Source organism: Stegostoma tigrinum, chromosome 2 (assembly GCF_030684315.1).
Source record: "Stegostoma tigrinum isolate sSteTig4 chromosome 2, sSteTig4.hap1, whole genome shotgun sequence".
NCBI classification, from domain to species: Eukaryota; Metazoa; Chordata; class Chondrichthyes; order Orectolobiformes; family Stegostomatidae; genus Stegostoma; species Stegostoma tigrinum.
In genome coordinates, this window is record NC_081355.1 from 109,542,630 (window position 1) to 109,555,829 (window position 13,200).

The window sequence follows — 13,200 nt, forward strand, 5'->3', positions numbered from 1 at the left end:
GTGGGATTAGTTGAAGTAGTAAAGGAAATTCCAAGAGAAATCCAGGATCTCCAGGAGAGTGTACAGCCTAATCACAGGCTGGATAGTAACATAATAAAAATCGAAAGAACTGTGGATGCTGTAAATCAGGAACAAAAACAAAGTTGTTGGAAAAGCGCAGCAGGTCTGGCAGCATCTGTGAAGGGAAAAACAGGGTTAATGTTTCGGGTCCGGTGAGGGGTTCGGGTTCGGTTCTGAGGAAGGATCACCGGACCAGAAACGTTAACTCTTGTTTTCTCCTTCACAGATGCTGCCAGAACCGGATAGTAACATAGTCCCCGATATTCTTTTCAAAGACTTCAATTCTATGGGTAAGATTTACTCAAGTGGAATAGGATGAGAAGGTAAAGAAGTTAAAATATTGAGAAATATGGGAACAGGTCAGTCTAAAAAGTAAGATATCAAAATATTTACACGGAAGAGTGATGATCAGTGGAATAAATGAAGAGAGATTTAGCATTCCTTTGTGTAAGATAAGGCTAGAAAGTCCAATTAAGACTCGGGGAGTGACTGAATGAGGAGCTATCCCAGGAATACAGTCTGTTCTTGGAAACAACCAGCAGGATCAAAGGTAGGAGTGATGCCCCTTGTAGTGGAGAAGCAGAACAAAAACCAGGGAACTAAGGTGTTAAAGCAAAAATACCGTGGAATTTTTCCAGACTGTGTGGTGACAAGATCCCACAGTAACAGGTTAAAGCAAACTGGGAAAACCAAAGAGAAAGAATAAGGAGTTGTGGTCCAGTTATCTGACACCATATTTGGCAAAATGGTAAAGGAAAAATCTAAGCAGGTAGAGGATCAGGCAGAGGTATTTAGTTCTGAAAGACTAATGGAGTTACAACAAAAAGATGAGACAGGAAAAGATTTATATGACAAGACCTACTCAGAAAAGGAATCAGAATATATTCCCAAATGTTAGTACCTTAAGGCAAAAATGGAGACCTTGGCAGGTTTGTGCAGAGGAGAAATGGGTGGAAGCTCACCAGATTGTCCGAATGCTACTGACAACACAGAAAGCGTTGCAGGTATCACATGAATTACCTATAGGGGGTCATCCAGGAGTGAGGAAGACTCAGGCTAAGATAGAGAAGCATTTCTGTTGGCCTGGATTACATAAAGATGTGGTTCAATTCTGCCATACCTGTCACACACGTCAAATGGTAGGAAAGCCACAGGCAGTAATACAATCAACTGCTTTGATGCCAATTCCTGCATTTGAATAATCTTTCACACAGGTTATGATTGATTGTGCAGGGCCCTCCCTGAGACCAAAAGTGTTTGATAACTATAATGGATGCATGAACCAGATTTTTGGAGGGAATTCTATTATAGAATGTCAAGGCAAAAAAAAAGTTGTGGAGGAGTTGCTCGGTTTCTTTACATGTTATGGACTATCCAGGAAGATTCAATCAGACCAAGGGTCCAATTTTACTGCCAGATTATTTGAAGTAGTCATGGATAGTTTAGGCATCCAACGCTTTGAATCAAGTGTGTACCATCATGAATCCAAGGGAGCGTTGGAAAGGTGGCATCAGACCCTAAAGACTATAGAGACGGCTTATTGCCAGGATTATCCAAATGACTGGGACAAAGGTATCCCATTTATATTGTTTGCTACTAGAGATGCTCCAAATGAATTGACTCAGATTACTCCATTTAAACTGATACCTGGACGCTAAGTAAGAGGGCCTTTAAAATTAATTAAGGCAAAATTGATAGGTCTGAAGCCAGAGATCTCTCAGTTGGATTATGTATCTGATGTGAGAGAAAGATTAAACAGAGAAGGTGAATTAGCTATACAGCGTCTGAAGGTGGCATAGCGTCTAATGAAGCAAGAATCAGATAAGAAATCTAAAATCCATACATTTGCCCATGGGTATAAAGCATTGGTGCTGTCACTAGTGTTACGGGATCTCTTCAAAGCAAGATTTAGTAGTCCCTGTCAGATTGAGAAGAAGTTAAGTCAGGTGAATTATCTGGTACAGATGCCAGATAGGGAAAAAAAAAAACTTTATTGGGTATGTCATATGAATATGCTGAAACTTTACTATGATGGGGAAAGAAAACTGGAGAAACAGGTATTAGTTACTGCCACTCAGAGTGAGGAATCAAATCCAGATGAGTTGGATTTTGATGTGCTTCAGAAATAAATTGCATAATAAGGAAGTCCTGAAAGAGTTTTATAGAGTAGTTAGCTATGTGTCTCAAGAACAGAGAACTGAATTACAAGGCTTGTTGCAGCACAATGAGGTTGTATGTAGCAATAGAGTGGGGAGAACTTATACTTTTGTACATGAGGTTGATGTAGGGAATGCTGTTTCAATAAAGGAGTGATCCCAAACAAGGCTTAATCCCTCAAAGCAGCAGAGGTACAGAAGGAAGTGGAAGTGATGCCCCAAAATGACATTATCGAGTTGAGTCAAAGCCAGTGGATTTTGCCGGTCATATTGTTTCCAAAACCTGATGGTACTCAATGATTCCGAGTGGATTATCGGAAGGTCAACAGTATGACAATATTAGACTCAGACCCAATTCCAAGGCTGGAAGACTGTGGAAAAAGTTGAACTTACTGGCCAAGACCTTTGTCAGAGAGCATGAAAGAGGTTTCTGTGGTTTGTAATCCCAAATAGGCTGAGTCAATTTAAAGTAATGCATTTGGAATGAAGAATGCACCAGTGACATTTAGAAGACTTATGACCAGGAGTTGTGATAGGATTGACTATTTGTGCTGCCTATACAGATGACTTAAATGATCTTTAGCCGTTCATGGAAAGATCACATGATGCATTTAGCAGACCTCTTTGAAAGACTATGGAAGGCAAAACTAGTCATAAGTTGAGCAAAAACTAAATTTGCACATGTGGAAGTAATGTCCATAGGACACACATCTGTCATGAAAGGATCACACCAAGGAACAGGAAGAGAGGGCCATTGGGAATTTCCATGACCATACTTGAAGAAGGAAGTGCTACACATTTTGTAAAAAGAACTGCAGATGCTGTAAATCAGGAATAAAAGCAAAGTTGCTGGAAAAGCACAGCAGGTCTGGCAGCATCTGTGAAGAGAAAAACAGAGTTAAAGTTTCAGGTCTAATGACCCTTCCTCAGAAATGATGGTGGCTGGGAAAATGTCAGTTTATATGCAGAAAGTCGGGAGGTGAGTGGGGTAGGGAATAAATGATAGGATAGAGCCTAAAGAGAGAGAAGAACAGTTGGACAGTCAAAAGGAGTTGATATTGATCAGGCTGGGAGGGTGAATAGTTGTTAATGGTGACTATTAATAACTAACTATCAGCTTGGAGGCAGAGATGGGGGGAGATCAGCGGATAAAATGAGATCAGTTACTTAGTGGATACAATGGCCTGATGTGCCATGGTGGGGTCATGGTCCAGGGGAAGGTAGAAGGAGGTGTCTGAGAGTTAGTGCTCAGCCTCTGAAAGTTCAAGGTCAGGCTGAGTGCCAGCTCTCAGACACCTCCTACTACCTTGCCCTGGACTATGACCCCACCGTGACACATCAGGCGATTTTATCTACTACGGTAACTGATCTCATTTCAGCTGTTGATCATTTTTCTCCTAGGCTTGTCTTGTGTTAAGGCAACCAGCTTGAATATCAGCCAATCAACGTAATCCAGGCATTTAAAGACCGAAAAACAATTTAATTTAAATCTGACGGTGTTGACAACCTGGGAGCAATTCTGTTATAAGAAAATTGGTCATCAAGGGTATATAACATGACAGTTTTTGAACATCAGTGTGAGAACAAATTTCCATTGGAGGAATAAAACTCTGGCTCTTACAGAAATCTTTAAGCTCTCTGATTAAACATCAACTAAAAGGTAACATGGCACTCTTAGCTAATATTCCTGATACAAGGATTCAACGATGAAAGAACTCACGACTGAAGAATAGCAGAAAAGGCATAGAACATTCCAGAAGACACATCCTGACTGCAGTTTTGAGAGTCCAAGTTTTAATTTATTGTTCTTCATTACTTTGGTTTTTATAAGTGGAACTTACATTTATTGGAACAGCATACCATTAGAATTTTGTTTTATTTGGGAATTGTTAGCAGTTAGGGAGGAATTGTTCAGTTCGTTAGTAGTTCTGTTGATTGATCAATGTTAGAGTTAGATAAATAAATTGTAACTTGCGGATTGTAGATTGACTGTCGGGGAGTTCATTTCATTTAACTAGCCCCTCTGTAACTCATAGTATTATGACACTTGCAAGAATAGCCTGGTTGAGTATGATCAGCATCCGACCTGGTGCAAAGGGTCATTGGGACATCTTGTTTGACACAGCCCACCAGTTCAAAGTACAAACTCCATTCCCAGCATCACATTAGCATGGGGACCAAAATTACATTATTCTTCAGTGTGGAAAGCAAAGAATATTTTTGGTTTGTTGGCAGCATCTGTTACTGGAGAAAACCTACAATCTGCCAAGTAGCAGTGAGAGACTGCTAGCTTCACCTGTTGTACAAATTTTGTAAGATTATTCCCTGGTAATCTGAGGTAGACTGATCATAGTTCAAGGTTAAACATAGAGGACAGAGACTCATTCATGAGTTTGACCAATCTACAGTGAGCACTGATTTGCTCATGGTTGCTACTTTTGTGATCTTGGCTTCCAACTTACAACATGAGCAGATGGCAAGGACCCTGGAACAAGGTTGCCAATGAAATTGATCTTGTAAAGTATGGAATTGTAAGAATCCCAACGTATAGATACAAAATTAATATAGGGCAGGTGCTGAAAATAAGAAATGAAGCAGTCTTTATTTCTCTCCATAGATGCTTCCTAGCCTGCTGAGTAGTTAGCATTTTGTTTTTAATTCAAAATCTGTAGATGCCCTTTACAGAATCTAAACAGCTTAATCTCAAGGCAATTAAATAGTTAATTGCAAACCTATTACAAGTGATTCAGTCTGCATGTTGTTTATAGTTATTTATTTTTTGATGTGTTTCTCCTAGGTATTGTTTTGCATTGACAACATCCCTCCCACCTTCATATTCTGGACCTGACTATTCAATATTGATGAATTTCTAGACTTGCACAGTGATTTCAAATGTCAGTAATATTTAAGAGATAATGGGAACTGCAGATGCTGGAGAATTCCAAGATAATAAAATGTGAGGCTGGATGAACACAGCAGGCCAAGCAGCATCTCAGGAGCACAAAAGCTGACGTTTCGGGCCTAGACCCTTCATCAGAGAGGGGGATGGGGAGAGGGAACTGGAATAAATAGGGAGAGAGGGGGAGGCGGACTGAAGATGGAGAGTAAAGAAGATAGGTGGAGAGAGTGTAGGTGGGGAGGTAGGGAGGGGATAGGTCAGTCCAGGGAAGACGGACAGGTCAAGGAGGTGGGATGAGGTTAGTAGGTAGCTGGGGGTGCGGCTTGGGGTGGGAGGAAGGGATGGGTGAGAGGAAGAACCGGTTAGGGAGGCAGAGACAGGTTGGACTGGTTTTGGGATGCAGTGGGTGGGGTGGAAGAGCTGGGCTGGTTGTGTGGTGCAGTGGGGGGAGGGGACGAACTGGGCTGGTTTAGGGATGCAGTAGGGGAAGGGGAGATTTTGAAACTGGTGAAGTCCACATTGATACCATATGGCTGCAGGGTTCCCAGGCGGAATATGAGTTGCTGTTCCTGCAACCTTCGGGTGGCATCATTGTGGCACTGCAGGAGGCCCATGATGGACATGTCATCTAGAGAATGGGAGGGGGAGTGGAAATGGTTTGCGACTGCGAGGTGCATTTGTTTGTTGCGAACTGAGCGGAGGTGTTCTGCAAAGCGGTCCCCAAGCCTCCGCTTGGTTTCCCCAATGAAGAGGAAGCCGCACCGGGTACAGTGGATGCAGTATACCACATTGGCAGATGTGCAGGTGAACCTCTGCTTAATGTGGAATGTCATCTTGCGGCCTGGGATGGGGGTGAGGGAGGAGGTGTGGGGACAAGTGTAGCATTTCCTGCGGTTGCAGGGGAAGGTGCCGGGTGTGGTGGGGTTGGAGGGCAGTGTGGAGCGAACAAGGGAGACCACTCTCTCCGTGACTCCCTTGTTCGTTCCACACTGCCCTCCAACCCCACCACACCCGGCACCTTCCCCTGCAACCGCAGGAAATGCTACACTTGTCCCCACACCTCCTCCCTCACCCCCATCCCAGGCCCCAAGATGACATTCCACATTAAGCAGAGGTTCACCTGCACATCTGCCAATGTGGTATACTGCATCCACTGTACCCGGTGCGGCTTCCTCTGCATTGGGGAAACCAAGCGGAGGCTTGGGGACCGCTTTGCAGAACACCTCCGCTCAGTTCGCAACAAACAACTGCACCTCACAGTCGCAAACCATTTCCACTCCCCCTCCCATTCTCTAGATGACATGTCCATCATGGGCCTCCTGCACTGCCACAATGATGCCACCCGAAGGTTGCAGGAACAGCAACTCATATTCCGCCTGGGAACCCTGCAGCCACATGGTATCAATGTGGACTTCACCAGTTTCAAAATCTCCCCTTCCCCTACTGCATCCCTAAACCAGCCCAGTTCGTCCCCTCCCCCCACTGCACCACACAACCAGCCCAGCTCTTCCACCCCACCCACTGCATCCCAAAACCAGCCCAGCCTGTCTCTGCCTCCCTAACTGGTTCTTCCTCTCACCCATCCCTTCCTCCCACCCCAAGCCGCACCCCCCGCTACCTACTAACCTCATCCCACCTCCTTGACCTGTCCGTCTTCCCTGGACTGACCTATCCCCTCCCTACCTCCCCACCACACTCTCTCCACCTATCTTCTTTACTCTCCATCTTCGGTCCGCCTCCCCCTCTCTCCCTATTTATTCCAGTTCCCTCTCCCCATCCCCCTCTCTGATGAAGGGTCTAGGCCCGAAACGTCAGCTTTTGTGCTCCTGAGATGCTGCTTGGCCTGCTGTGTTCATCCAGCCTCACATTTTATTATCAGTAATATTTAAGTTGCTTTTTTATATCCTTGGAGGTCTGTTCAACAGCACATCAAGAACAAAACTCTCACTTTCATGGTAATGCCAAATATCTTATCAACAACAGACACCTTGCATATTTCCAGACCCCAGTAAATGCCCACATTTATGATCTAACCTCCTGGGCGTAGTAGGTTCGCACATGCAAGCTGCCAGCAGTGCTAAGGGATTACAAAGTGAATGATCCAATTTGTTTTTTTTCCTGGTAATTGGAATCATATCGATAAGAACATTCAAATTTAAGACAGACATGACGTACGGACGGTAAGGAAGAAATTTTCAGAGGAAAAAAAAGCCTAACCTAGACACCACTTACTGATGCAAACAAACATTTTGAATTCCAGCGGTTATTACAGAGCTGATTAATGGAAAGTGGCAAAGAAGAATCTTGCCTGCCCACCATAGATCTGGTGTAAAGCTGCCAATTTGTTTAATCATATTCAAATAAAGCTCATTAACATGTGCTGATATGACATATAAATCCAAGTAAGTCTCTGAACTGGAACTTTGTGAGAATGCAAAAAAATCCTGCAGCATGACATCTTTGTTTTGCATTGGAGGGTCACTTCATTCATTTGTCTCTCACACAGTAACAATTACTCATTTTATGTAACATTTTCTTTTACAAACACTTACTAGCACCCCACACCCTTTCAGTATTTTTTTCTCCCTGGCATGAAGCTCCAAAGGTTGCCCCTTACAACTGAGAACTTTGACAATCAATTTCCTCCATCCTAGACAAAGGACCATTTGTAAGTGACAGTGGTGAGATTGGCTGAGTCAAAGCCTAAGAGTCATCCTGGTCTTTGTTATTTAGTACCATAATAGGGAGGGTGTTTAGACAATAGAATAGCAATTCAGTAGATTTGCATATTTTATACTACCAGAAATATATCAAACTCATTGAAAATAAATCAAATGTAACATGTATTTTGCGTATTAATCTTACTAGTTATGTTGAAATAAAAGCTCAATATGGAACAGCAATTATTGCATTATGTCATGAACTATTAAATATTAACACCTGTTCTGCCTATTAGCATGTCAAAAGCATTAACATATTGTACTTTTTCAAAGAAGGCAAGAACTAATTCTCACTCATTTAAAATACAGACATATTTTATTTTCATGTACCAAGAGACCAACAGTTACAGAAGGACATACCATCAATACATCTGTAATAGTACATTACATATAATTTGTAACAAACAATGCAACATATATACTATTACTACATTCTAGGTTTTCTTAATGTTGGCCATTTGTTTGTATTTCATGAATATTTTTGTCTCTGTACCAAACTACAGCATGTCAAGGAGACGGATTGAAGAGATACGTCACACACACACAAAAAGTCATTGAAGCGTACTTGTGCAGTTTCTTTGAACAACACATCACAGATGCATATTTGGGATACTTGCCTTTACCTCTGTGCTCAAGGAATTTACAAGACAGTACAGCATAAATATTCAAAGATCTTAATATAAATGACTATGGGGAGACGTTCAAAACTGAGATACCTTGCATACTGGGTTATCTCAATCACTGACCTATCATTAGACTTGAGAGGAACAGTTTAATCTTTTGCTCACCTCTTTTGTAAAGATTTGTCAGGGAACATAGTTCTTCAAAAAGTTACAAAAAATAAATATTCACAGGACATTTTAGCAGTTTAATATACGAGACTGCACATTCCATGATGCGGACAAGTGAAGCGAACAGATTAACTAGACTGATTATCACACAAGCTGCACAGTGACTGCTTAAATGTTTCTCCATTCTTGCTGTTTACCAAAGTTTAGTTGACTGAGAATTAGTTATCAAATAAAGCTCATTAACATTTGTTGTCACATAAAATTTCAAAAATAATATTGTATGCCCAACATAGTATCACTGTGAAAGCATGTAAAATAATATTTACAAAGATAGTTAATAAACGTGTTCACTTCATAATATATTTCCAAAGTTTCTAACTCCTAGAGTTTGCTTTCTTGTGCAAGTACCAACATAATTGAAGTACTCAGTGCACCATTAAATTCCTTTAAATTCTAAGCTGTATATTTTCAGTGATTGTAAAGTCAGCAAAACACAGTGCAAACTATTTTATAGAAAAATCAGGTTGATAAATAAAAAGAGCACACTTCAATCAACTATCATAACCACTGTTACAAAGTAACTATGCTACAGGACAGTCAATTTGCTTGATTTTTCGGTTGATTTTAATACTTACAGAAAACGTATTCATGAAATTAACATAATGTCTCATACACATTGTATAGGGATCAAATTACAAACAAGTATTGTAAATGTGTAATTTACCATTGATAATGACCTTGAAAAGACATATCTATATTAACAGACGATTTTAAAAAAACCTTCAGAAGATACTCTCAAATATTTTTGCCTTTTAACTTTATTTTAAAAACATTTATACACTAATTTTTCCAAGACCTTCATACGTAACTAATAGTATGTTGCATCAGGAAAATGTGCTGAAATTTGTTCATTTAATAACTGTTAGAAATTGATGCATCCAAAATAAACTTGCAATCAAAGGGATGGTTAGAGTGGAAGTTATGCATATGAAACTGCTGATGCTGAGTGACATTTGGGAAGGTGAAGTAAAACATTACAAATTGATGTCATTCATCACATTACACAATGTAAAAACTGCAAAGAAGATTTTTACTTCAACTCCCACTATAACTTTCCTTTGTCAGGAAGGATTGAATCTAAATTTAAATTTCTGTGACATCTTTTATTTTCTCACAGACATATAAGCAAATGAGGCTAACTGTTCTAAGGACATTTACAATGTTGAAAGTTATCAATCACAACAGTGAATGCAAGTATGTATGTTCTTTTCACATTTGGGGTCTGCCAAAAACAGTATTAAGTAGACAGGCTGCAATTTTATGTTGAAAAAGATCACGGAAAGAGGAATTTTGATTGGGATATAAAAGAATTATAAAATAAAAATAAGCCTTCTTTGGTGTGAAACTAGATATTAATTGGAAAATCTGAGAAGTTCCCTCATTTGTTTTGTTCAATTATTATGGAAAAAGAAACAAAATTAAGTCCATCTGTCTTCATTCTGAATCTTTTAACTACTGTCCCATTTACTGCTACACATTTCTGGATAAAATAATCAAAACAATTTTTAACAGCAAATTTGGAATAGTTCACAGTCCCTCATATTTTTCTTGGCCGATAAGCAATGAAACACTATAGGCGTGTGCGTGTTTAATGTACAATTCATACAATATTTATTCTACAGACTCCAATTATGTTGTTGCAATAATTGAATATTCAGAATGCTAGTATCTTTTTCTTTTCTCGGCTGGACATAAGAAAATAGGATTTTGTCAGATGGCTTAAAATGAAATAAAATGCAACTGTTATTATGTTGCAGAATTAAATATATTTAAGCTCAACTCCAGAACATAATCCCTTAGAGATTTTAAGAAAGAAAATAGCAACCAATAGCCTGTGAAATGGCAAAGAAAAGGTTTAGAACAGTAAGCAGAGTCTTAAAATGCTGCAAATAAAAATTTGGACATTAAAACACTTGTAGCTGAAGGTATCTATTTATAGTTATAGTGGGATCATGAGTGTAAATGCAATGTGTTTACAATTTCATTATGAACTGAAATAAGCAGAAATTTTACTGCAGCATTTAATCAGTATTACCAAGTGTAATTTTTTTTTGCGTATTACACATTTAACTTTATATTAGAATTTGTTCGGTGTTGTTACCAATACTGAGAAAAATAGATGGTCTGAGGCCACAAATTAAAAAGGACAAAAACAGTATTTGAAGAACACATTGGTTCCTGTCCAGTACATGGTTACAACCTCACACATTTTAGATATATTTTTCGAATGAGTCACTCCATCACAGAATGTTTAAACTGAATAGACAGACAGCAATAATGCTTTTCCAGGATCTGAATTGACAAAGAAGTGGGTTTAAATTTAAGGCCAGACCTCATAGGAACTAACGAGATTCCATTAAATACATGGTTTTTGTATTCTTCTAAAAAACTAAGCAGATGATCATCACGATAGTACAAACCATTTTAAACACTGCAGCTCACCCCATCAGCTGTGGATTTATCTATGTTCCTTGCAAGATCCCAGCTGGAGCACTGTCAGAAATGTTCACAGTGGTTCACTAGCTATTTCATTTCAACTGTATACAAAAGTATGCTGATTTTTGTAAAACATATGCAATGTCTTTCATGCCACTGTTGATTGCTTTGTAATCCTGACATCAGAGGATTTCCTGGCATGCCCACAAAAGTTAAAAAAAATCTTCAGAATTTCAGCGTTAACAGTGAAATCTGAATGAGCTTTACAAAAATGCTACCCTAGTATAGAAAATCAAAAGACTGACAGACAAGAGCCTGTAAAGCAGCATGGATCATTTATCAGCAAAGTGGATCTCTAAACAAACTACATTTAAAAAAGGTGGTTCTTGCATGCCGTGGTTTAGCATTCAAGATGTCAGATTCAGAGTACAAGCACACGTAATCCCACACAATGCTAATGTAAAGAACTGTACCAAAAACAGCAGCCATTTGCTAACATAACTACAACAATAGGAGAATAGGTTCTTGAATTCCTTTGCTCTTCTGCTTCTTTAGCTGCTCTTTGGAACAGGCGATGGAGTTAACCTTCAATAAAAAGAAGAAACAATCACACCACGGTCATTATCAGAGTGAACCTTTCAGGTTTATCTTTACCAATTTAAGTCAATATAAAGAAGTATTACAACGACTTTATCGAGACTGAGAGGTTTGAGTTATAAGGAGAGAATGGATAAGCTGGGACTTTGTTCCCCTGGAGCATGCTGGCGGGTGACCTTATAAAAGGTTTATGAAATTATGAGGGACACAGACAAGGTGAATAGTCCAGGTCTTTTCATAAGGGTAGGGGTGTTCAAAACTAGATGGCATAGGTTTAAGGTGAGAGTGAAAGGATTTAAAAGGTACCTTAGGAGGAACTTTTTCCACAGAGTGGTGCATATATGGAATAAGCTGCCAGCAGAAGTGCTAGGGGTGCTAGAGGTGGATACATTACAACATTTAAAAGGTATTTGAACAGGTATACAGATAGGAAAAGTTTGGAGAGATCTGGGCCAAACCAAGGCAAATGGGACGAGATGAGTTGAGGAAACCTGGTCGGCTGGACAAGTTGGGCCAACAATAAATTCTAATTCTAATTCTAGAAGGGTCTGTTTTCATGCTAAATGACTCTATGATGTTGGGAACCTTAGTGTTCTCTAAAATGCAGGAAATGTAGGACTGACAATGATGAAATTAAAACAATATGCTCATGTTTTGGACCACAATTTACAAATCATTCACATTGGACACATGGTTGAAAAGTAATAAGTTCTGACTATTTTGACAAGCTCTTGCAAAACAGGAATAACATCATATATTCCTCCTCCTTCCAAAAGGTGTTGATTTAGTCCAGTGTAATAAAGAATTGCTGTTGAACTCAAATATATCTGACATTTTTACTAATGTATATTCACTGTGGTTTCATTACAGTGAATGAATAAGAACATTTGAATAAAGCAAATAAGTATAGTGTTTGGTTTCTCTTGTTTATATTTTTAAATTAACTATCATTTTGCTGTCCCTTTTAATTCTCCTCTGTCTTTCCATTAGATTCTATGAATCTTTGCAAATATGGTACTTGAAAATTAATATTTATGAAAATCCAACTAATTATTTTCTGCCAATAAGCCTACATATTAATGATTCAGTTATTCAATGATTCTTTTGAAAATTAAGGACACTGTATTTGTAAATCCACCCAAGTTGAGGTGAAATTATATAGATCACAAACAGCTTCAAACTAGCTACCATAAATATCAATGCTTGAGTCTTTGAAGCCCCCAAAGATTGTTCAACAATAGCACTTGACTTATATGTCAAGTATGAAATACACACCATTGGTGTGGGGATAGCCATGTTGAAATATAAAGATACAATGTATCTGTAATTGATATAGTAATGCAGCACCGTTCATTGAATGTATCAAATGTACAAAGAAACCTTTGAGAAGATTTGTAGCTCAGGTTGAGGTTCTGGATGTGAGTTTGCTTGCTGAGCTGGAAGGTTAGTTTTCAGACGATGTTTCATCACCATTCTAGGTA

At 39.3% G+C, this 13,200-nt stretch overlaps 1 protein-coding gene across 11 annotated transcripts in view; it reads right to left on the reverse strand.

The window, feature by feature from the left end:
* Window positions 1-8,132: 8,132 nt before the first annotated feature.
* Window positions 8,133-13,200, reverse strand: part of cdk14 (cyclin dependent kinase 14) — a 592,120-nt gene continuing 587,052 nt past the window's right edge. For all 11 annotated transcript variants that reach the window (XM_048521834.2, XM_048521892.2, XM_059638483.1 and 8 more), the window contains one exon: window positions 8,133-11,707. The gene's annotated coding sequence lies outside the window, so the exon portion shown is untranslated. The remainder of the gene's footprint in view (window positions 11,708-13,200) is intronic.